The sequence below is a fragment of the Erpetoichthys calabaricus genome, chromosome 16 (assembly GCF_900747795.2).
Source record: "Erpetoichthys calabaricus chromosome 16, fErpCal1.3, whole genome shotgun sequence".
NCBI classification, from domain to species: Eukaryota; Metazoa; Chordata; class Cladistia; order Polypteriformes; family Polypteridae; genus Erpetoichthys; species Erpetoichthys calabaricus.
In genome coordinates, this window is record NC_041409.2 from 73129113 (window position 1) to 73156214 (window position 27102).

Here is a 27102-nt window from a genome sequence, read left to right on the forward strand (position 1 = left end):
AGCTTAGATGCCTAACATTTTCTCCTTAAAATTGATAAATTCTAACATTTACTTGACAAACAAATCTTCAAATATTATATAGTGACTTTGAAAGGTAAGAGCTAATATAAAGCTTTCATTATGGTGGAATGTACACTCCTTCATAACAGGCTCTATAAAACAATCAGTGCATTCTCTCTCTCGTCATCTCTACCTTGGCCACAGTTAAAAGGCCCTGTGTTGTGTATTATGTGTAGGCGTCAGTCATGTTTAATGAACCTTTTGTTTGGCCTTTGCATTTCAGCCAAGACTGATGAGCACCACCTAGCAGAAAATAAAGTAGCAGAAGACAAACAGCATTTTTAAAAACAGAATTTAGCTTAAATATACAAATAAAATTTTGCATATATACATTCAGTACATAACACACTTGTTAGATAGCCATTTGACTCTTGTCAAAGAAATGTTGAAGAAGCACGAAGGGTTCTCATTTAATCCACCTCAATAAAAGGACAAGTGTCTGTCCAGCTACTATGTCTCTGTCATCCCAATACAACACAAACATATGTAGTAATAAAATGCCTTGCAATTGTCATTCCAACAGATGGTGCCATCACAAACTTTAACACTGCTTTTATGAATACAGGGCATGGAAGGCTGGGGGTTGCAGTGTGTGTTTGGAATAACCCCTTAAATTTAATACAAGGATGGAATTTAAGACTCTGGGGGGAATGTGGGGTGGTGGGGCTCAAAAAGCCACAGTTTAAAAAGCACTTTGATATTCATATTTGAGGCATTTTTTTAATGTCTTAACTTATTCTTCATAAGATTTAGAGCAGTTTATTAACTTTTGAATAGATAAACTTATTATCCAGTCTTCCAAATAATTTGTTGTTTCTGCTATTCTAAATTTACATAAATAATTGTTTCTTTTTGCATGTAGCGATTTCCACTCATGTTTGTCCAAAAAGCCCGACTTGCCATAGAAAAATTGCATCAGTAGAGTAATACACAATAAATCTACAGAATGTAAAATAAATTTTGTTGAGGAAAATGTATATTTTTTATTTTTTTTTCCATCCATGCCATACTGTTTTTCCAGATGGAGTAGACGTTTCTGTAGCTCTAAGGCAACTGAGCAGTCTGTGTGAATGCAGTTCATTTAAGAAATTTGACATAATTAGTTGAAATACAGTAAACATATTTGTAGCTTAGGTGGCAGAGTAGAACACAATGATTAGCACAGCCACTTTACAGATCCAGCAGACTAGGCTCAACTCCAGCACCTGATTGACTGCATAGAGTTTGCATCTTCTCCATGCGTCTCTGTGCTGTTCTTTTGGATACTCCAGTTATCCTCCTGTATTCTAAAAATTGTGCAGGTTTGGTTCTATGGTCCCATTTCAAGTGTGAGTATCCGTCCATGCCTTTTTCCTGTATCATGCCTAGTGCTGCCAAGATAGGTTTTTGCTCACTGCTCCACTGAATTAAGAGTAGGCTTCTTTGACATACAACTATTAGACCGCCGGTGAACATAACACATTTTCTTTGAGGTTACTATGAACTGCTGCCAAAACCAAAGGACATTCCTAAAACACCTTTAAGAGAAAAATAAAGGGAAGTTGAGTTATCAAAGGGGAAATATTACTTTTCTGCTGAAATGTCCTGGTTTTCAGAGTTAGATGGCTATCTTAGTCATAAGTAGATCTATCATCAATTTTCTTGAATGCTATCCTTGAGAATTCTCTCTTATTTGTTTGTATGTATCACTGAATTTACTTTTTAGATTCAGGTTTAAAGGTGGTCGACCCACTATAAATATTTTAAATAATTTAATAAATTTATTTAAATAATGATGATTACATGTCTTAATGAAGCCACAAATTGCCAGCGATCAGTTCATCAAATAAAAATGAGCAAAACTGAATATGAATTCGCAAACAATCACACTCGATTTCTGGAATTTTTGTTTAGTTTTTAGCACAAATATATACTTCTACCGGTTTTTAGTCTTCAGTTTAACAAAGTTTAGTTGAGTTTCTTCTAAGGCGCAGTTTAAACAAAGGGCAGCGCATGCCATCTTTGTTCGTTCCACTGAACAGATGAATTCCACAGCTCCATGTGCCAGTCAAGAGGATCTGCAACAGACAGCTAACATCCCATGCATGCAGGTTAACAAACGCAAACAACGAAAAAATGTATTGATTCAGAAGTAGCAAATTAGCCTCAATTATAAAGAAGTACTGTAATTTAAAAAATCTCAAATATATTTCTCTACTGGTTCGTTCTGCTTCCACTTCAAAACCGGTCCCGCCCACACACAGCCGACACGGCATTTCTCGATTCCTATTCGTCCTCTTCCAAACCCTTCCCCACGCTGCCTGTGGCTCTTCTTCAAAACCAGTCCCGCCCACACGCAGCCGACACGGCATTTCTCAATTCCTATTCATCCTCCTCCAAACCCTTCTCCACATTCTTCCAGTGCGATTCCTGCAACAAAACTTTTCAAACGTAAACCTCACTTGCTAAACACAAGAAAAGGCATTCTTCCCAACAACTATATGAGTGCCAGAAATGCAATAAGAAGTTCACTACACAGGATTGTCTGACTAAACACAACAAAACTCATTCACAACTCTTGCAATGCGACATCTGCAAAGCAACGTTTCCAAACCAACGAGGTCTCAGCAGACATACACACAATCCTCTTCCTGTTACCAATTCCTGTCTTCCCGTCCAAAAGTACAACATTGGGACTCCAGACTAGCAGTGCAAACACTGTTATGCACAATACTGGCCTGCTGAGCGTAATACATTCAACAAGCACTCGAGGTGCTGCCACAACGGTAAAGTAGCTTTACCACCTTTGCGGGAGCCACCTGTGTCTTTACAACAGCTTCTTACACAGCAAACATCAGAAGCTAAACATTATTGTGAACACATTCGAGAATACAACTCTTCTCTAGTGTTTGCTTCCATGGGTGCACAGATAACTAAACCTCCTGGCCACGGACCATACTGTTTTAAAATACACGGGCAAATTTATCACCAAATCTCTCCACTATACGCTAACACTTCTACCTCTCCAGGGTATGGACAGTTGTATGTTTTTGACACAGCGCAAGCTACTGATGTACACTTACAAAATAAAGCAAACTCTGCATAGAGCGAAAATTTACTTCTCCAGCTAGATTCCATACTCAGAACCATCAACCCCTTCACTAAATCATACAAACACATGCATGAAATCGCTCAGTCCAATCCAACAGCATCTGTACAAATGGTTTTCAAGGAAAACCCTAGGCAGGATCTACGACGATACAATGCCCTGACATGTCACACCGATGTTCGATTTTCGTCTGAGAAGATGGCGAACCGCCTGCCGAAAGGGACATTTGTATCTATCCCATAGGCAACTCCTGTAAACAGATTTCCACGCTCAATATGAATTGCGATCCTATGGTTTACTCACTTTTATTCCCTGACGGAGACATTGGCTGGCACAAAGATTTACAACATGTTACCGATAAAAAGAACCGCCACGCAAATAAGGCATACTCAATGCCAATTTTACGCATACAGATTAGCAATGAGGAATACATTTAGTATTTTGCACTCCAGCGGCAAACTATTCCAACAGTACGTCATAGATGCGTATGTTAAAACAGAGGGCGCGTGTCTCCACTATCTCATATTACATCAAGAAGATCTGCGCATGGAACAATATAAAGGACTATCAAATGCACTGCAAGCAGACGCTGAAAATAACAACGTACGTGTAGGCAAAATTATCATATTGCCATCCACATTTCCAGGAAGTCCAAGATACATGCAACAAAACTATCAGGATGCCACTTTCACATGTAATCCTGCTTGTCCAGAAATTCTACATGCACTGTTGGATACCCAAAGACCAGAGCACAGACCTAATATTGTAGTACGAGTAGATCTTTCGATTCGTTATCTGTCGTCTCCACCAAAACACCTATTCACAACTGCGTCTTTCAAGAAGTATTTATGTCTTCTTGATTTCTGAATTCTTTTCTCACCGTTTTCCGTTCCTATTCTTACACCGCCGTATGCTACAGTGGGCTTCGGCTAGTATGTTAATATTCTTGCAACAACCAAGAAAGACTGTTTACCAAATAAATATGTGCAGGAAATCTGCACATTAAAAATTAGGATTTGCAGAAACTACTTGATTTGTGTAGGATGCCTGCAATCCCATGCCAAATTTCAAGCTCTGAAATCCCATATCAAATGACATATTACAGAGACATACAGTGTCTGACATGTTTCGACACACACCACTGCTACATACCAAACATTATGGTGCACTAAAATGGGAGGACCATGTATAAAAAGTGTTGTCATTTCTATATGCTGTGACCAAAATTCATGCAAATATCCTGAAATGAAAGTCTGAAGGGTGCACTTTAATCATGATGTCTGAATTGTTTTATTTATAATTTTAAATTGTGGAGCAGAGGGGTAAACCAAGGGGAAAATGTGCCTTTGTTCCAAACATTATGGTGGGCACTGTATATGCATTGTATTATGTCATTTCAAGAGATGGCACATCACAAATGCTTGTAGTAATGCATTTTATTATTGCAAATGTTTGTGATGTACCATCTCTTGGAATGACAAATGGAATGTATGTTATTACTACAAATGTTACAAAATACACTGCAATAGATCATGTACTGCAAATGTTAACACAAAAGTGTACATAGCACAGCCACTCCTACTGCATAAAGATGTCTGGCTTCATCTAATTCGCCGACTTTCACTAGTATGGGCTTCAGAATGGCTACTCCACTGACTACACGCATGCCAAAGAAAATCAGCATGTAGCAATTTGAATTTTATAGGCTGTGTGTTCAACAGTTGTAAAAGCATAACTAAAATATCAACAATGTATAATAACTGGCATCTTTTAGTAACAAAGCTTATAAGAGAATAACCATCCCAGTGTAGCGATTAAATTTGGCATATAAGAAAAAGCTGAAGTGACCCAATTATTATTATTATTATTATTATTTATAGGCAAGCAGTGTGGCACGGTAGCTAAGGCTTTGGACTTCAAACCCTAAATATGTGTATATGGAGCACGCTCAAACATAGCCACTCACGCATGCTCCTCATTATGAAAGATCTTTGGGCAGTCACACAACAACAACGTCGTGTTAATGACACTGATGAAGAAACACAACATCAAAATGGTGCAAACACCACGACTCAGCAATGTGCAAGTGAAACACCTCAGCAATGAAGGGCAAGGCTTTAAGTTTTCACTAAAAACATTGTCTGTCTGGAGATTTTCTCAAGACAAAGATTAAAAGAACTCATATGCCAGTGATACGGCTAAGATATGGTATCGCCAGTGTCTTCTTACGAATGCCAGTGGGTCCGCAAACACAGGTGGGTCTATGTCCTCTGCCCTGGGTAATTCTTAAGAGTTAGCCGACGCCTCTCCAAGTTTACAAATATAGTAAAACTGCTAGGGAGTCTTTGGGTTGTTTTTTGTCTTGAAGACCACACACAGCTAGTATATTATATGATGAAAAAGAATCCATGCATTACTGGAAGGAACAATGAACAAGAAGCATCTGGCAATCAACTCCTGCAAATCACAGAGTCTGAATCGTTTGTTGTCGTCTCTAGTGGTGTCCACATTAAACTTTAAACACTCAACTGAAGAGCAATGGAGCATAGCCAAAAAGCACTCAGGCAGGCAGGGTATTTTAAATGGCACTGGCTCTGTGTGACCGTACACAGATTCTACAGCTTCAATCACTGCTCTATCAATTTGCCAACAAATTGTTTATTATAAACCACCATGCTACAGAGTAACTACAGTTCTGTCTATATAGCTGCAAAACAAATGCAACATTGTCATCAGTCTAAAGAATGAGTCCCCTAAAGGCGTAAAAATCTTGTGCAAAACTGGAACTAGTTTGCCAAAGTAGGGGAACAGAGTTGTAAAGTAATGTATTTGTGAGCTCTGTATTGAAGATATCTGCAATTATTTTTTTTTTTAATGAAAATGTTTTATTTACCCTAAAGTATAAAGTGTATTCCAGCAAGCCTATGAGGAGGACATGGTTAGACTTAGAGTAGTCCACACCATTTCAGTATAAAAAGGTCCCTAGTAACTTTAACTATAAAGTTAACTCTTTTATTGAGCACCAAGTCTCAATAGACTATTTCACACAAACTGAAACTCTCCTTCCTTACTTTAAAGAAGTAAACAGGAAACAAACGGAGGCACCAACACCACCATCGAAACTTTGCTTGTACAAATCAGGTTCAAAGCTCAGATAGGTGAAAAAGAAAACACTCCTTACTCACAGGCAACAAAGCGGTCTCCATAGTGAGGGCCTAACTTGGGGCCCATGGTGGCTCCACTGACTTTCTGATAAAAACATCTGTTAAAGAAGAGGCCACTGAAGGCGTAACTAAGAGTCTGATAAGGGTGTGTGTGGGAAGAGTCACATAGCTGGCATTTGAGAAAGCACTGTGAAGTCTTTACAGTGGAGAATGATTATGTGTAGAAAAACAGACGTCTCAGAGGAAAAAGCAATGGTAAGGACTTTAAAACTGGAAAGTCTCCAACAAATAGAGGGCAAAGCTTAACTTATTTTAGTTTTGTGCAAAGGTTTGGACACCCTGGACAAATTACATGCTTTGTTGACTTTGAAATATATAAAAAATGTAAAAAAAAAAAAACAAAACAGTACTGTAAATGCAATTTTGACCACAAAAAACTTAAACAATGGCATTTTTATGAAAATGTTAATGTACAGTTACGATTTATCTGATGAACTGAAAAAATAGGAGTAAATGTGGCATTTGCAAAGGTTTGGACACCCTTTCAGTTGTAAGCTCTCAGAATGTGTTTGGTTATCAGTCTGGCAGAACTCATTGGGGTTAATCTAGTCAAGAGCTGTTATTAGGAATTGTCAAGCGATGTCAGTTCCAGAGTCTAATAAATTCTTTGACTCTTCAAATATTGTGCAACAATCAACAACCAGCAGCTCCTCTAAGTAACTGACTAAGGATTTGAAAATAATACAATCTGATGCCTGCAAAGCAGGGGAAGACAATAAAAAGATATCAAAACACTTCCAGATAGCAACGTCCATAGTCTGAAATGTCATTAAGAAATTTCAGTTAAGATGGAACCGTGGAGATCAAGTCAAGAGCTAGAAGATCAAGAAAACTTAAAAGATAGAAGTGCTTGTATACTGTAGAGAAAGGCAAGGCAAAGCAAAGCAACCCCTCATTGGACTTCAAGGGACCTGCAGGCAGGTTTACCTGAGAAATGAGTGGTGATGGTCTTCATTGAACAGCCATCAGAAGGAAACTTCACCTGCCATCTCATCACAGAAAGCAACTGTATAAGACAGACATTTTGGAGCCAAGTGCTGTCAACAGATGAAGTTAATATCTAACTGTTTTGCCACAACAACAACAAGGTTTGTTGAAATATGAATTACACTGGAAGTAAAAAACACCTAACAGTTATATACAGTGGTGTGAAAAACTATTTGCCCCCTTCCTGATTTCTTATTCTTTTGCATGTTTGTCACACAAAATGTTTCTGATCATCAAACACATTTAACCATTAGTCAAATATAACACAAGTAAACACAAAATGCAGTTTGTAAATGGTGGTTTTTATTATTTAGGGAGAAAAAAAAATCCAAACCTACATGGCCCTGTGTGAAAAAGTAATTGCCCCCTGAACCTAATAACTGGTTGGGCAACCCTTAGCAGCAATAACTGCAATCAAGCGTTTGCGATAACTTGCAATGAGTCTGTTACAGCGCTCTGGAGGAATTTTGGCCCACTCATCTTTGCAAAATTGTTGTAATTCAGCTTTATTTGAGGGTTTTCTAGCATGAACCGCCTTTTTAAGGTCATGCCATAGCATCTCAATTGGATTCAGGTCAGGACTTTGACTAGGCCACTCCAAAGTCTTCATTTTGTTTTTCTTCAGCCATTCAGAGGTGGATTTGCTGGTGTGTTTTGGGTCATTGTCCTGTTGCAGCACCCAAGATCGCTTCAGCTTGAGTTGACGAACAAATGGCCGGACATTCTCCTTCAGGATTTTTTGGTAGACAGTAGAATTCATGGTTCCATCTATCACAGCAAGCCTTCCAGGTCCTGAAGCAGCAAAACAACCCCAGACTATCACACTACCACCACCATATTTTACTGTTGGTATGATGTTCTTTTTCTGAAATGCTGTGTTCCTTTTACGCCAGATGTAACGGGACATTTGCCTTCCAAAAAGTTCAACTTTTGTCTCATCAGTCCACAAGGTATTTTCCCAAAAGTCTTGGCAATCATTGAGATGTTTCTTAGCAAAATTGAGACGAGCCCTAATGTTCTTTTTGCTTAACAGTGGTTTGCGTCTTGGAAATCTGCCATGCAGGCCATTTTTGCCCAGTCTCTTTCTTATGGTGGAGTCGTGAACACTGACCTTAATTGAGGCAAGTGAGGCCTGCAGTTCTTTAGACGTTGTCCTGGGGTCTTTTGTGACCTCTCAGATGAGTCGTCTCTGCGCTCTTGGGGTAATTTTGGTCGGCCGGCCACTCCTGGGAAGGTTCACCACTGTTCCATGTTTTTGCCATTTGTGGATAATGGCTCTCACTGTGGTTCGCTGGAGTCCCAAAGCTTTAGAAATGGCTTTATAACCTTTACCAGACTGATAGATCTCAATTACTTCTGTTCTCATTTGTTCCTGAATTTCTTTGGATCTTGGAATGATGTCTATCTTTTGAGGTGCTTTTGGTCTACTTCTCTGTGTCAGGCAGCTCCTATTTAAGTGATTTCTTGATTGAAACAGGTGTGGCAGTAATCAGGCCTGGGGGTGGCTACGGAAATTGAACTCAGGTGTGATACACCACATTTAGGTTATTTTTTAACAAGGGGGCAATTACTTTTTCACACAGGGCCATGTAGGTTTGGATTTTTTTTCTCCCTAAATAATAAAAACCATCATTTAAAAACTGCATTTTGTGTTTACTTGTGTTATATTTGACTAATGGTTAAATGTGTTTGATGATCAGAAACATTTTGTGTGACAAACATGCAACAGAATAAGAAATCAGGAAGGGGGCAAATAGTTTTTCACACCACTGTACAGGATCTGTTATACTTTAGGGTTGTGTGGTACCTAGTGGAGGACTGTATGAATACAGGGAAGGATGGATACTACTACACATCATGAAATCCTCAAGTAGAATGTCAGACAGGCAACCTAGAAGCTGGAAAAAAAAAAAAAAACACAAGAGAAGGATGGCTTCTACAACAGGTGGAGTGGTGGCTCGGAAGTTAGGGATCTGCACTGGCAATTGGCAGTGACTCTACTCCGTTGGGCCCTTGAACAAGGCCCTTAACCTGCAGTTGCTCCGTCCTGGGTATGACGTTAATCTGAATCCAGCACTGCAAGGTTTTCCGACTTGCAGGGAAAACATGGGAGTTGGTGGCAGGATTGGCACTCCAGCTACTGTAAAAAAAAAAAAAACTCACACTGTGAGATGTCACCTGTTGCACGGCTGCACTCGGGTCCTAATCTGGGAACCTGAGGTGGTTTGTTGCATTTGGAAGCAGCAATTTTTGCCAAATGGGATTTTACAAACTACTAACATAGTAAGGTGCCCAAACTTTTGAAAATGACATATTTACCCTTTTAGTTATACAGTAAATGTTTTCAGGTCATCCATTAAAATCAAAACTATGTATTAACACTTAAGTGAAATTGTCTAAATGCTTTTGAAAGTGTACTTTTTTTTTTTTTTAATTTTAAGTAAAGGGGTGTCTAAGTCTTTTTTTATTGAGAATGTTCAAAATATGTACTGTGAAGCAGAGAAACAAGAGATCACATAGCATTCAATTAGTGAGGGATGCAAATAAAACAGAAGAAGATATTCTCATTACATTGTCAACTGAAATTTGAGCAAAGCCAGAAGTGGATCCAAATGTAAAGCCACATTACACACATCCTCCCCTTCCAGCTTTAACCTACGTTCTTCGCCTCAGGTAATAAAACATAATTTTCATATTTTAGAGATGACTCGTAAATGGAAGCTATTATTTCTCCCTCTTATTTACTGTGTTTCTTGTAGAAACTGGCCTTTTAAATTTATTTAAGCAAAAACAAAGCACTTTTTGCAGATTGTTTTATTAATCATATCAACATCATCAGAGCCAAAGACTTCTTGAAAATTATCATGGCACATTTCACTTATTACACAAAAGCAAAGGGATCTATCTGTTTGTGTCCCATCACAAGGACTGACAGGTACCAAACTAATAAACACTGCTAAAGCTAAACCTACTCATTAAACTTGGCTCAATGAATGACTGACTGTTCACCTCGCCCTTTATTGTCTCAAACAACTGTCTGATACACACCCGCTGATCTTCCACACTTCTGTTTATTTATATAATTGAATTCCTGATTTTGTACACCATCCCATCTTTACACCTCTAGTACCTCTGTAAAATCTGTGCTTACTCCACTTGAAACAAACAACTCATGAAAGATTAAATGCTAAATTTATTTTTCAAATTAAAAATGTTTTTTTTCCATTTTGGAGAGGAATGTACAGTGTATTGTTTGTTTCTGTGTTTGGTATAATTTACCTGTATGATGCATGATTGTTTTTTTTAAAAGGCCACATTGGGGGACTTTCTCCATTAAACCTCATTAATAGGAGCCAAATTTGAAGGCAAACTTCCAGCTTACCTGTAGCTATACACTAGTATTTCCATTCTGATACATTCAAGAAAAGAATCTTATTTATACCATAAATGACCAACACTGATCTGAATTAGGTTGCATTCCTCAGAGTTAAAGATGCCTTGTTTACACCCTATGCCTCAGTAGACCAGCTGTGTGCAGCTCCCTAGAGCCAAAGCAATCCCAATATCTTAAATCAAGGCTTGCAAACAACTTCACTGAATGGGAAAATTCTTCCATAAAATGCCTGCTCCATAAGGTTGGCTTCCTAGTTGAAAATGGTCTCCTCAGTTCTCCAAGTTGATAAACCAAAAATTGAAAAACTGCTCATATTTCCTTAAGTAACATCTTCATAAATGCCGAGTACACCTTACCTTCTTAACCATGATGTGGATTGGGTGTAAGAATCAGAGGCTGAAACATTTAACTAGGTTAGTGTATGAGTCACATGGATTTTAAAGCCATCTCAGTCAATGCTCTGTCTATCAAATGCAATTACATGACTGTGAAAAGCTCAAAAGAAGTAATTATCAAACACCCAACTGTTCAAGCAGGAGCAGCAACATCATCATCATCTTTCAGCTAATATAGTGCAATGTCAGACAATAAAACAGTTAAACTGTCAAGTCTGGATTAATCAGCACACATCATAAACATGAAACTAAAGCCTCATGGGATTGGCTTTTAGAATTGAAGACAGGACTTGACCAATAAATGAGGGGGAGAGGTGGGTCTTAAATTAACAAAATGGCTTCCATGAAGTTTCACTTTCCTGTTCAGAACTTCTGTAACAATCGGCAGACATAACTATCCTCTTTAATAAAATCCCTGTGTGCGTCCAGGTGTCCGTGTGTGTGGGTGTCTTCTGGTTAAGTGCGCATGCGCGGGGCATGGTGCGATGCGCGATATTACTGTCAGAGAAAGTTAGAGGCGTTTTACGGAAATACAAACCAGTATTACTGCGAGAGGAAATTAAAGGTACACAATACAGTGACTCATATTACAGCCACATACAAGCCAGTATTACTGTCAGAGGAAATTAAAGGCATATTACCGACGCACACGCCTGTATTACCGCCAGAGAAAATTAGAGGTATATTACGGACATACAAGCCAGTGGATGTACAAGACAGTATTACTGTCACAGAAAATTAAAGACACACAATATACGGCGGCAGCCCACGAAGAACAGTCAGCTCAGCAAGTAAACATCAACAAAAGAAAGGCTGAAAGAAAGAAAAATACGACCAACAAAAAGAATGAGGTCAAAGTCCCTTGCCATTTAATATAGACTGCTCCTACTAATGTTTATGCACTACTGTTCTAGCGCCCGTTATTGTAATGGGCTTAATGACTAGTATAACAATATTTTAGCAAAAAAGCATATGTTTTGCACATTTTATGCATACAACTAGATAACTGACATGCAGATTATATAACATGAGTAACGGGAGATTCTTTTTTTCCTATGAGCATTTTTCACATTGTTTACCATTGCAAGTCACTAGTCACTATTGGCTTCTATTGCAAAATATACTTTTATATTTTTTAAGAAAGAGGCTGCAATGAAGACCTGCAGCCCAAGCAACCACTCAGACTAGTTAAAACACGGCCTAATGCAGCACTTTTTATGGAAAGTGCCACCAGTAAAGCTCGTCTAAGAAATATAACATAAGAAAATCAGACTTGACCTAATATTTCCTATTTCCCTACGGTTCACCTTAATGTATTGTCTAAAGCTTGTGATTTAAAACAGACACAGATGACCAGATTATGATGTCAAATACAGTAATTGAGAACATTTACCTGCAAAAGTGGCTAGTCCACCTAAACTCTTCAACTAAGCTGCCTGCTGTCTTATTCCCACTCTGAGGACTTACATTTACTGCGTTACACTTCTCTTGAAGATCTCTGCCTTTCTCATCAAATGTACATTCTATGTGTCTGTTAAAGTTTAACTCCACCCCATTACCAACAATTCTATTCTAATTCTCCTGAAACTGTTACTGACAGTTGAGCACGGAACAATGTGACACAGAATTATCAGCTAGGAACTCTCAGGAAGGGCAGGACTTACTAGACCAAGCCTCCAGGCATCCAAAAAAGACAAAGTGTTATTAAGCAAACATGCAAGGCCATGAATGGACTAGAAGAGACTCATGGAGGTAATCGCCTCTCCAAGAGGCAGGCTGATTAAGAAGGTGGCCAAAACAGTTAATCCGTCCCTGCAAACAGCCGCTACCTTAGGTCACCTGCATCCAACCATCCTTCCCCAAGACCTGGAATAGCAGCTACCCTTAATACATCTCTCAAGTACCATATGCTGATCCTCAGATTATGTAAGTGATCATCTCATTTTCAGTCTCAACAATCCATCTTCTAGTGTGTGCCACTGCTGGCTTTTAGCTCCTCACTTAAATGAGTAAAGTGAACCCATGTACAATAATAAGAATTAATACAAAAAAAGATACAAAAAGGGGAAACATAACCCAGAGAGAGATCTGTGAAATGTGGGGATGAAAAGCCAGGAAAATGCACACATAGGACAGCCACAGTAAGTGACGTAAGTTTCAAGAGGAAGTTAACATATGGGCCCAGAAATCTGCCACTGTGCCACGTTCAGCTCTCTCTACTGGCAAATGAAAACTGAATGTAAAAGAAAGATAAAAGAATTGGGTGAAGAAAATAAAAGCACACACACGGGGACAAAATGTCAAAAAGTAAAAAAAAAAAAAAAAAAAAAAAGAATCACTGTACATTGTGATAAAATGAAATTAAAAAGGTAGGGGTGGGAGGTTATGTTGGGGAGCTATCGTAGTGACCTATTTTATTTCACAAAATATTCTTTACAGTGGTATCTTGTACCAACATTATTATAATATCAAACATTCCAGGGAGTGAATGCTAAATTTGAGAGAAATTTGATCAGGAGTTAGAAGCAACAGAGCGTGTTTATGTAGCAACCGTAAATGATACCTGTTGTACGGCAAAGTTGTCTTTCACTCTTGCTATGAAACCATCTTTTGCGTTACACTTGTGTGTTTTCAGTGCTTTTTTTTCCTCTTCATTTTTGGTGTGTTTGGTAATATATACAGTATATGGGTTATCGTTTAGGGTCTAGGAATGGATTAATTCATTTTTCATTATTTCTAATGGGGAAAACAGATTCGGACTTTGAATAATTCAGAGTTCAAACAGCCTCCTGAAATGAATTAATTTCAAAGTATGAGTCACCAGGACAAGGAAAAATTGTATTAAGTGAACCTGTGTCAATGACCAAAGGCTTTTCAGTTCACCGATTCTAAGAGCATCAGCAGACTGTGCCTGTATCAGAAATGTGAAGCCATAAAAAAACTCTCACAATGGCTAAAGTCTTTGCATTTACATTAAAAGGAAATTATAGAAAGAAAGAAACACAACCTATAAGCTGTTATTAGAGCTAATCATAATGATTGGTAACAGACAGTTCTTAGGACACGAGATGATAAAGCTTCAGTGTCTGATCCTAGTAGTATCAGAAGTGAAGACACAGGTTTTCCTTTAAACTGGTAAAATCAAAGTAATTGAAAAGCGATTGGTACATTTAATCACTACCTATCTAAGGAATAAAATTTTGCAAAATGACATCTGAAGAATTTTGAAGGCACATAGCTTTTGTCAAGTATTGGCAGATATCAGATCAACAACAAAACGTATCGCATTTGCACATCCCTCTAATGCTATTTGATTAGAATGAAAAGTGTTTAAAGAACAAAAAGCTTAGTTGGCCATCAGCAAGGTAACAAGAAATCGACGACCAATCGAAACGAAGATCTTCACTGTCCTCCAGGCCAAGGACATAAATAATATAACAATCATTTGGTAGGTTAATTAATAGAGATGAGAGTGGTTTATGCAGCATATGTGCAGCGGAGGGGTGAACTCGAGCATCTGCCTTTGGAACCTCTGCCCCAAGGAAGTGCAGAGAAGGTGAAATCTTATCAAATAATTTCATCGATGGTAAAAAGGATTCGCCAATAGCACAACTTTACAGGCTCTCCACGAAGCACCCACCATGCAACTTGAATTACCCTGAGCAGCTGCAATTCAAGGACTCTGGGTAAACACATCTGTGACGTCTAGAGAGAAAGCACTAACAGGATGGGTAGGAGTGCGGGGGGATTGGGGGTGGGTTGCCCTTAAAGACCTATGCATAATGAAATTGGTGGTCATCAAAGAACCATCAGATGGCAGGTGTCTATTGAGTAATCTGAATGGAGTGGGGGGGTAGTTATTATAACAAGTTGCATTCAAAAACACACAAAAGGACTAAAAAGCATGCATCATTTGAGAACGCGGCCCCCAATCCTCGACAACCCCAAGCAAAGAAGGAGAGGAGTCCGCTATTCATTCCCCCTCCCCCAGCCTCGCAGACAATGCTACTGACAAACATCCACCCGCCCCCAAGCTTTTGTCTTGCCCATTATCATACCAGAAGGGCAACAGAGTATCATTTGGGGGCCATCATAAATTCAGATCCCAAAGAAATTTCGTGAAAGGCACAACAACAGATAAGTGCTTTGAAAAATTATTATGAAAGGTATTACCTGATATGGGGAGTGTTAATGACTTCTGGAAAGCAGTAAGAATTCTGGGCCTCAGGTTGAGGATCACCACTGAAATATTCCTCATGACAAGCGCTTCCTTAAGGGCATTTGTGTTTCATAAAAATTAGTAAATACAGGGAGTGTAGCAAAACTGCCTGAAAAAGCACATCAAGTGGGCCCAGTCAGAGGAATGTAAAGTTCACACAGAACCAGAAACAGAGCTACACAAACTGGGATTCAGAACATACAATTTTTGAAAGTTGCATACAAACAAGAGTCTTCAAAATGGGTTTGACTTCAGGACCTTCAGCAGATTCAGCACAGTAGTGTCAGTATGAGTGGTGTGGTATGGTGTAGGATACCTCTGGGCCTCAACAGAAACAGTAATACCTTTGAACAGTAACCTGCCGTCTTCTAAGTCAGTCAAACAACTGTAACAAGCAGCTAGGGTATACATGTCAAAGTCCAGTGTGTGGCCAGGACTCCAAAGATGCTGATCAGGATGTGCAGGACACAGACCAAACAATGCTAAAAGGCCTTGAGAAGAGCGACACAATGTTTACTAGAAGTAGTGCGTTAGGTGAACTCTCTTAAACATACAACAGCCAGGCTTTTCTACACCTGTCACAAAAGCATGAACATAAAACTAGATAAATATCTGGAATAATCACAAAGTTATCAAATCAAAACCAACGGTACACCTGGGAGACGGTCAAAGCATGACAACACATTACTGAGTAAGTATGGAATTGGCAGGAAGGAACCGGAGAATTCTCAATGACGATGCACAGAATATCATTTTACTTATGGTCTATAATTTACACCTGAAAGTCAGTGTATGAAATATCCAGTGTAACTGAGGTGGGATCCTGTTAGTTCTCCATTTTTAGTGAAACACTTACATCTTAGTCTGGTAGTGTGGAGTATATAATTGGCTGTAAATAATTCTATTAATTATGATATGAATATTTTAAACTAATCACATCATACACAGATATGCAATATGAAAAGAAAGGCCAGACCACCTCATGCTTCTGACCAGCATCCTGCAGACCAGCCTGTTTTCCTGATCAACGCAGGTGTGTGTGTTTGTGTATGTGACAGAACAGAAGCTGCCAAATCACTCATTGTCCCAATGATGATACTCGCTTATATTGTTGGGAAAATTGTCATTTTTCTGTTTGAATATTTGAAAAATAATTCCAAAATGTATGAGAAGAGAACTTTGCTATCTTTTATTCATTTTGGAGCAGAGTTGGGCAAAATGAAAGGTCATGAACACTGTCCTATCTTGGGCCAGTGCTGCAGATCTAGTCAGTTATGTAAGGAGGGCACAAGTACATCATCTCAAAGATGAAGTGGGCAAAAATAAAAACTACACTGTAACAAACTCCTAAAATTTTTATTTGAAACTAATTTCTCACTAACCCAGGACTGAGTGATTTAACGCTAAAACTTTTTAAAATCTTATTTTCAGGACCAACCATAATACTGGAGCTTGCAGGGGGCCAAAGAGTTGATTAGTGGTCTAGGACACCCTCAGGACCCCTGTATTTCACACCTTGTCAAAGCAGCTATAACACTTGGTGATGAAAGCAACACCCAAGTTTAAAGAAAAGGTTTTCAAGGGATGTACAGACTGTTCGAAATCGAACAATTTAAACTAAATAAAGGCTTGATCTGTGATCAGTAAAAAGGCCAATCATAAAAAAACAATGTTTTCAGCCCCTGCTTTTCTAAGCTTTACTGTAATTTAGTTGCAGTGCTCCTTTATGCATCGTATTATGGTAGTTGAGCCAGTGGACATCTTTTTTTTTTTTTCCTTTGCAGCAAACTTCGTTCAGTGTAAACAAAGAAAGTGGAATAATAAACTGGAAAAAAAAACGTAATCGGAGAAGTCGTCCTGTGCAACTACACAAATGGCAAGAAAAGTTTTGGTAAGAAAAAAGTACTACATATTTAAAATGGTAATCCAAATTTTATAATTACACTTTAGGAATAACAAATGTCTAGTTAATATACTGAAGAAAAACACACACCTGTATAAATATAGATTTTAAAAGTAAAAAACTGTAGTTCAATTAATGATTTAAAATGATTAATAAGTTCATGTTTATTTAAATGTTAGCAGCATTTAATTGCCAATATCAATTAACTGTGTGAAAATATGTATTGTTGTTAGAGAAAGGGTGAAAACTACTGTTTTTAATAAAATTTTGTTTCAGGTAGGTACATTACAGAAAAAAAATAAAAAATATGACGCCTGTAATTATGAGAAGCATTTTATTTTCTTGTATGCCATATGTATTATGGGTAAATGTTTTTGTATACATTTTATTAGTTAAAGTATGTATTTTAAGGAAACTCTTTTATTTTAGTATTTTATGGTCATTGAACAGTAAGCCAACAGAATTTTCATTTTTTTAATAAAAAATGAACAGATGACACATGTACCCTATAGTTTAATTAAAAAATACACTTTAATAGAGGACATAAGATTTCTACTTTTCTGTTTATGCAGGAGATTAGTGTAAAATGTTTTTGACAGGGATAAAGAACAACCAATCAAATAACATGAAATTCGTGATTGGCCTTAAAAAACTTGACCAGAACATCCTTATCAGCTTGCCATTCCCTTGAAAAGTCCGTCATTGCGTATCACCACAAGCCAATGAAGGAAGGGAGGAGAAAGTGCACATGTCATAGGATTCCTGAAGGGCTCGCTCCGCTAGTATTTCTCAGTTTTACTCACTCTGTCTTTCTCTCTTCAGATCTCTCACATATTATCCAAGAAGCAATTAAACCTTCACAAACCCCCAGTATACTGCTCTACAAAGCTCGCATTGCTGCCTTTTGTTGTTTCCTTCAAATTTTTGTGCAGAAAGGCAAATTTTACTTGACTGTTATTTAATGCCAAAACAAAAAAAAAAAACTCAACTAAGAACCGGAGAGATTCAGTCTTACTGTTGTGCAATGAACCATATTAAAAGCTGTTATTAACCGAGTTAAAATAAATATATATATATATATATATATATATATATATATATATATATATATATATATATATATATATATATATACACCTGTATATATATATATATATCTATACTAATAAAAGACAAAGCCCTCACTGACTCACTCACTCACTGACTGACTGACTCACTCATCACTAATTCTCCAACTTCCCGTGTAGGTGGAAGGCTGAAATTTGGCAGGCTCATTCCTTACAGCTTACTTACAAAAGTTAGGCAGGTTTCATTTCGAAATTCTACGCGTAATGATCATAACTGGGACCTCTTTTTTGTCCATATACTGTAATAGAGTGCACCTCCATGGCCGTGGGAGGCGGAGTTGCGTATCGCGTCATCACGCCACCCACGTAATCACGTGAACTGACTGTGAACGCAGTACGTACAAAACAAGGAAGAGCCCCAAAGAGCGCTGAAGAAAACATTCATTACACAATTGAGAAGGCAGCGAAACAATAAGAAGCGAGCGAGTGACGCATACAAGCATATTCATAAGTGCAGCTACTGCGGAAACAAAGCACGGTGTAAACCGTAAGTTTAAATTAAGTTCATAGACCTACAAAAGGTTGCCATTGATTTGAGGCAAGATTGCTTTTCTCCTGTACAACTATACGTTGCATTCTCAACAGTAAGCTTGCACAGCTTGCTCATATTACAACCGGAGTGCTGAACTGACAATGTGATATACAAACAGAACAATCGTAAAAACAGGATTAAATAAAAAGGCTGCTTCCGTTGGCAAAGCAACGAAAAACGAAGACCTTATATGATGTTCGTTTATAAAACAGCGGAGAGGCTGTGTGAAGTCAGCTTCACAAAAAAACAGATCCCCACGTAATCACGTGAACTGACTGTGAACGCAGTACGTACAAAACAAGGAAGAGCCCCAAAGAGCGCTGAAGAAAACATTCATTACACAATTGAGAAGGCAGCGAAACAATAAGAAGCGAGCGAGTGACGCATACAAGCATATTCATAAGTGCAGCTACTGCGGAAACAAAGCACGGTGTAAACCGTAAGTTTAAATTAAGTTTATAGAAATGCTCCCGCTGACGTTTGCAATACCATATTCGCGACTTACAAGTTTAATGAGAAGACACGAGGTATAAACGAGACTTTGGATCACTTTGTAACGGAGTTAAAATTGCTGTAGCAAGAAACGTTTAAGTGCCAGGTCTTAGCTAACATTAAATAAAGCCGTGGACATCGCAACATCACACAACAGAGCGGCTCACGTGAACATATGAAGCGACTGACGCATACAGACATATTCATGAGTGCAGGTACTTCGGAAACAAAGAACCGTGTAAACCTAAAGTTTAAATTAAGTTCATAGACCTACAAAAGGTTGCCATTGATTTGAGGCAAGATTGCTTTTCTCCTGTACAACTATACGTTGCATTCTCAACAGTAAGCTTGCACGGCTTCCTCATATTACAACCGGAGTGCTGAACTGACAATGTGATATACAAACAGAACAATCGTAAAAACAGGATTAAATAAAAAGGCTGCTTCCGTTGGCAAAGCAACGAAAAAGGAAGACCTTATATGACGTTCGTTTATAAAACAGCGGAGAGGCTGTGTGAAGTCAGCTTCACAAAAAAACAGATCCTTAACAAATTTTTATTGGTATATTTTCACTCAATTTAAAAAGGTTTTCTTCTTAATAAAAATTTAAAAGCAGTACTTCGCCGCTGCAAAGCACGGGGATGTATATATATATATATATATATATATATATATAGATAGATAGAGATATATATGTATATATATATATATATATATATATATAAATAGATAGATATATATATATATAACTATTTATATATATATATATATATATATATATATATATATATATATATATATATATATATATATATATATATATATATATATATATATATATATATAGATAGATAGATAGATAGATAGACAAGATAGATAGATAGAGATATATAGATAGATAGATAGATAGATATATATATATATATATATATGTAGATAGATAGATAGATAGATAGATAGATATATGTGTATGTATGTAGATATGTATATATGTGTATATATATGTACATATGTAAATATGTATATGTATATATATGTGTCTGTATGTGTATATATATATATATATATATGTGTGTGTATGTATGTATGTGTGTATATGTATGTGTATATATATATGTTGATATATGTATATATATTCGGATGTGTATATGTATATATATATGTATATATGTGTATATGTAGATATGTATATATAAGTATATATGTTTATGTATATATATGTTTACATAACCTCTTTAACACACTACTTCTCCGCTGCGAAGCGCGGGTATTTTGCTAGTATATATATATATATATATATATATATATTTTGCATAAAAATATCAAGTAACCAAATGCTTTGTTTACAACTCCCACTAATTCAACTTTCAAGGGAAAAATACATACAGTATATATTGAAAACAAAGAATCTCATACAATGCTCATTGTACTTTTTTTCCTTTCTTCAAGACAAAGCTCCCGTGATGTTTGACAGGTTCAGAGCAACATATGGCAGCACAGCAGAAGGACTCCTGGTCTAGACATACTCTTGACCGAATGTGAAGTAGGTCAAGAATGGCAATTCTAGTTTGGAGACAGCCTCCTAACAAGCATCCCTGGCCAATCAGAGCACAGACAGCGACATTGCCCATTCTTACCATAATCTTTAACTGCAAGAAGATTATTGTTATTACTTTGCAAGCTTAACACCTCCACTTTTATATCTGCCATGACGCTGCTTAGACATTAAACCCTGAAGGGAGACACAGGTCAGTAACGGCAGCTGGTGCCTTGGTGTTGAGAACATCAAGAAAATGAAGAGTTAATCTGGGCACCTGCTTGGCACAGTAGGGGTGGTATCAGTGTGACATGATGATCCTCATTGAATTATCAGGTTAATTTCTTTTCTCTTTGGAGTGCAGCATTTCACATCAACTTTACTTGACCAATTACACACAAAAATGACTCCCAAATTATTGACATTCAAGATAAAAATATCTACATATAAGACAATGTTAGTTAAGGAAAAACATTAACTACAACAATATGTGTAATAAGCCTGCTACAGGAGGAAGAAAAAAAAAATGTCATTGTGAAGAAAATCCCAATTAGCCACCTAAGCTGACAGAGTTCTTATTTAGAGCAACTGGTTAAGAGACTTACTTTCTACACTTCACATGAAGCAAGCATCCAAATTTGAATCCGCATGGCTCAGTGGGCACAGCTCACAAACACAGCCAATGTAAAGAGACCCCAGTTACAATTAAACTGATGTAACATCGTAATACACCAGCAAAAAGCATCACAGCAATGGACCCTCATATGTGTGGTACCTCCAGTACAGCCTACTTCCTGCATTAAATCTCAGCTCTGCTGCAGGGAGCTAGTCTTTGACCATGAATCTTACTTTAAACACTTGTATTTTGTAACAAGATACTCTGTCACTGGCAAAAATCAGAAACGAAAGTACAAATGAATTACTACTTGCTTTCTGCAGTACAATGAAGAGCAGGAGCAGAACCATTAACCAGTAACAATGTACAGAAGGTATAACCAACATTTAGACAAAAAGCCAGTTCAATTTCAAGTCTCCAGTCATCATCACAGAACATTTTAGACTTTGAGGAAATCCACGTGAACACCAGGAGAATAAACTGCACACATCAAGCAGAATGGGAGCCAAATAACAAGTTGTCTAGCAGTAATGCCATCTGCTATACAAACTCTACAATTGGTTAAAAATGTTGACTTTCAGGGTGGCAAAGTGGTGCACTGATTTGAATCCCAGTCCTGGCTGCTATCTGTGTAGAACTTGTGTATCACCCCTAGGATTTATTTACAGGTGTACCTTTCATAGCGCAAAAAATGTGAAGTGAAGCTTTAACAACGATTCCAGTGTGACTGGGCACAGTGTATATGTAGGTGTGAGCATAGTGTCAAATATTTGTGGCCCATCACGTAATGACACATCAGCGACACTCTTAAAAATAAAGAGGCCAGAGTGATTCTTTAGAGCGATACCTTCCCAACATACCCATCAAATAGTTCTACAAGAAACCACCCAACCCAATTAAGAACCATAAGATAGCATTAGTAAAACCAATATTTTTAAGACAGCAGGGCTGTTTCCTGGTTTGTGTCGTAACAGGCTCAGGCACCCAAAGATCTGAAACTGAATCAACACACATATAATAATAATTCATTACATTTATATAGCGCCTTTCTCAGTACTCAAAGTGTTCACTATGCCTCCTCTCAAAACAATCGGCACATTTATTAAAACCAAAGTTACAAAGATCAAAGTTGTGATTGTTTTAGAAGCGAACAATAGATTAATTTCTGAAAAAAAAAAAAGACAATCGATTACTGTATGTACGGTGGGTTGGCACCCTGCCCGGGATTGGTTCCTGCCTTGTGCCCTGTGTTGGCTGGGATTGGCTCCAGCAGACCCCCGTGACCCTGTGTTCGGATTCAGCGGGTTGGAAAATGGATGGATGGATGGATGGATTACTGTATGAAGAAATGAGTGACTTAATTATCACAATAATAAATGAGCACAGACCAAAGGATAAGTCAATGAAATGAGATTTACTGAGAGAGAAGTTTTTAAAACTGTTTCCAAGGTCTGTCCAACGGATCTAGTCTGAAAATAAAATCTGGCCCCATATGCATGCGACAAATGGACAAGCCACACACACCACTGTGACGAAGCAGAAGCACCTGGACATCATCTCATCACACAAACCCAAGGACTGAACGAGAAGACGCGAGAATGAAATGATGGCGTGAAACAGATGAGCTAACAATGAGGGACGTCCCTACGTAAGGGAGTGAATGGACAAAAATACTCCAAATGAACTACGCTGAAAAGTTAATTCGACCGATACAATAAGCAAAACAGGAACGTGAAAACCCGACTACCGTATCGTCACTTTCAGAAGCAGTGCAGGGGAAAAATGCACAAGGGCATCGGGTACACAGGACCTACTGACGGATGTTTATTTAATAGTCGTACCTCTGCAGCGCAGCTCGGGGGTCTTGTGTGCTTCTCCGATGGCCTGAGTGCGAGTAGGATCTCTACACAGTCTTCCCCGCAAAGTGCGGACACCAGCGAAATCAACAGGCTGCGAGCAAGCATCCCCTGCGCTTAGCAACGAGCCAAGCTCAAGCTCAAGTTCAGCCTGCTGCCACGCGCTTGCGCAGTAAAAGCCGCCCAGCCGACAGTTCATTTGCTACAGAATGCATCCTATGTACGCACACGCGATACTAATGCGCGGCGAGCAGCGACGGCGAAGCTCTGAGGAAAGGAAAAAACGGAATCAAAGCAGGCTGCCATTTAACAATTCATCTCCAAAATCCGCTCTGGACGTTAGTCTTAAGTCACCCACCGAACACAAACATAAAATACAATACCCCCTAGTTTTTTAATCGAACGCTTAGCAAAAAGTCGTAAGAGATTACTGTAAAAAGTCAAACAAAAGTGCAGTAAAAAAAAGCTTTCCATGTAACGTACTGCAGGCTACATTTTGGTTATACTGATCAGCTTCGTTCAAACATTTCATTTCTTACCGATGACGCAGTTTCCTCACTGCACTTGAACCCCAGTTAGAGTCTTTCGAAAGTTCCCTCTGCTCTCACGCATGGCCACTCTAATTTAACCCGATCTCTGCGTCAATGTGCCCCCCTGACGTACTGGCATCCCGTCCGAGATTGTTGTCTTGTTGTGTGCCGGGATGAGCTCCGTAAGAGGATTACTGTGGATTGATGGAGGGCTTCTCATTGCAGCGGATTTCCGACAAATAACTCGCATTTAAAAGCAGAGATGCTAAGCATTAGCGGTGCTGTGCCAACACTTGACATTTTGCACAATTCACAATACTTTTTGCATTGAGGTTGGTAGCGCCGTTTCCTTCAAGTCACGCGGCCGACTCTAAACGGAGCTGCGACAAAATCAACGTTTAGCTCGGGTGTCACTACATCAACAGACGTCGGCACTTCTGTAGTATTTTTTAGAAAGCAGTCAGCTGTTAACAATAAACACAACCTGTGAGGAGTCAAACGTGAAATCTTATTACATCGTTGCACCTCCGCCGAAAAGCTGTCCTCCTGGTTGCTTATTACGGGTCATGACAAGCGACAGAAGCGCTTGCCAACTGCCATCCCATCTCCGCCCAGGCCCCCGGGCTCAACAGACAAGCATACAGGCAGCATGGCCAGGCGTCTCATGCGACCAGTCGTGCCTCCGGACGCTAAAATCTGTCAGCATACCACTAAACAAACAAAAAGCTCGCAGAAGTAAAAAAAAAAACTGCAACTAAAACTGTTTTGTTTCTTATCCGAAATCCAAAACCTCAAAGGCTTCGAAGTATGACAAGGCAACTTAACCTCCGTGTAACTCAACAACGAGCCGCCGGAGTGGCACAATGCGACGCTCGGAGCCGCTTGTGCACAACAATGCGTCTTTGTGGGACCCCATGCTCTCTTGCCTCATTTTTATTCGCCACTTCTCTCTTCTTCTTCTTCTTTTTTTACTCCCCACACTGTGAGTCAAATGCAAAAGTTAAAGCCGAAGTTGTCACTCCGGTATACAGAAATCACATCTGCGGAGCACGCCAACTCCAAAACTCCGTTTACGTTTCAAGACAGCCGCGCGTGGCCCCCCACAAGTCGAAGCCCCAGAGTCTGTCTGCACTCACCCGCAGCGCGCGTCCACCTCTTCAGATGCGCCCTCGCCGGCTTCTCGTTGAACAAGTTCCCCCGTGCAACGGAAAGGGAAAAACAGCCAAGTTATCCGGTCCGGCTTCCGTAGACCGCGCTGGGCTGATTTCTCTGCTCCCGATTCTTCGGATACGGCTCGTTATGATTTTGAAAAGGAGGGCGAGCCTGACACCGCTTCGCTGGACGGCCAATCCGAGCTCGTCGCGCTCAGATGAGTTAAACAACGGGGGAGAGAAGCAAGCGCTCCGCTGGGGAAGCCGCTTTTGTGCCAGATCCGTGTTAAAGGAAACAGCGGGGGGGTCGAGTAGGGCAATCACATCGTCACTGTCCAGATGACTGACCCCTCAAATGTGTCCCCCCACGAAGCTTTGTCGGAAAACGGCCTGACAAACTCGGCCCCGCCTTTCTTGGGACAGAACTTCTCAGTTTGTAAAGGCCAGGAAATGAGAGCAATGGCAGAAGTGTCCAAGTGAGATCGACCAGCGGTCTGTGGTGTTCACTGCTATTCAGACCGAAAAGTTAGTCACCGCGTCCGTTCTCCGGAAAAAAAAAGAAAACAACTCGCGACAATTTCAGTTTCACTATGTGTAAAATAATTGAGAGCGCGATCGTGATCTTCAAGTATGTTGGTCGCACCTTCTTAGTGATGTCGGTCTGCAAGTACTGCCTGGCTGCGACATTGGTATTGTCTACACAACGGGGCAGCTTGGCATGTTCTGCGGCATTGCAAATAGTTGCAATAATTTCACAGCAATAAACTCATTTTAAACAGTCGTCACAAAATATAGCGCCTTTCAGGGTATACGCAGTTCAAAGGGACATTTTACGGATTGTACACAATTATCTTATAGTTCGAATCCCGGGAATATTGTTTCATTTTATGGAGGTCATACTGAGGATGCAGCTACTGCATGTTAATGTAAATGGGAGGCATCTAGGTCTGCTCTTAATGAAGTTCATGACTCAAGTATCTATCTATCTATCTATCTATCTATCTATCTATCTATCTATCTATCTATCTATCTATCTATCTATCTATCTATCCCTGTGTTTTGTACCCATTATGGGTCCACCATCACTCATACCCAAAGGCAACATCTGATTATATATGGATGGCCTGTTTTCTGGCATCAGTGAACTAAGCCACCTCTCAGTGGAGAGACACAACCTGATTGTTTTGTACATTTAGGAGTGTGTGTATATAGTGTGTTTGTATATATACTAGTGACGCCAGCCGTAGCATACGGCAGTGTAAGAATCGTGTCTCGTCGCAGGATTTCTTACATTATAACAGATAGATACACACATTGAGTCAAAAGTTTTAGAACACCTCACGTTTTGCAGAGTTTATGGAAATCCATGCAGTTTAATATCTTAATATTTCATGAAATCAAGGCATAGAACAAAAAACAATGGCAAATAGAAAAAATAAGTCAAGGAATCATTAAGTGTACAGAATTTTATTCAAATTTTTGATTCATCAAAGTAGCCCCCTTTTATTGATCTAACAGCAACAAACTCTGGTAACCCCTGTGGTTCAGAATGCCAGTCACTCTGTGCAAGTCACCAACTCTGCCTCCAGTCCATCAGACTTCCTCCTCCATGTTTGACAGTTGATGTCACCTTTCACCTACTCAACAGCATACAAACACCCTGTGTGATGAACCAAGGATTTCAAATTTTGATTCATTGGTCCCTTAGTCTTTGTCTAGTCTGCAGTAGTCCATAGCTGGTATTTCAAGGCCCTGTTTTGTCCTTTAAGAAATGTTTTTCTTACTGCTACTCAACCTGTCAAACCTGCAGCACCAAGTCTTTTCTTCATAGTAGAAAATGAGACTTGCATTTTCAACCTGTACTGTTGCGTTGTGCTTCAAGCTTTTGTGCTGTGAGGCGCCTTTGATCACACAAGCTGGTGACCCTCAGAAACTTGTCTTCTCATCGAGTTATGACTTTGGGTCTGCCAGATCTCTTCCTATCATAGTTT

The 27102-nt window shown here is 39.0% G+C and overlaps 1 protein-coding gene across 6 annotated transcripts in view; it reads right to left on the minus strand.

The window, feature by feature from the left end:
- nin (ninein (GSK3B interacting protein)) overlaps nt 1-25662 on the minus strand; it is a 92424-nt gene extending 66762 nt beyond the window's left edge. For 2 of the 6 annotated variants that reach the window (XM_028822062.2, XM_028822060.2), the window contains exon 1: nt 25097-25662. The gene's annotated coding sequence lies outside the window, so the exon portion shown is untranslated. Of the gene's footprint in view, nt 1-23415; nt 23557-25096 lie in introns of those variants that run through there. The other 4 variants (XM_028822064.2, XM_028822065.2, XM_051920130.1 and 1 more) reach the window with 4 other exon arrangements.
- Nucleotides 25663-27102: the final 1440 nt, after the last annotated feature.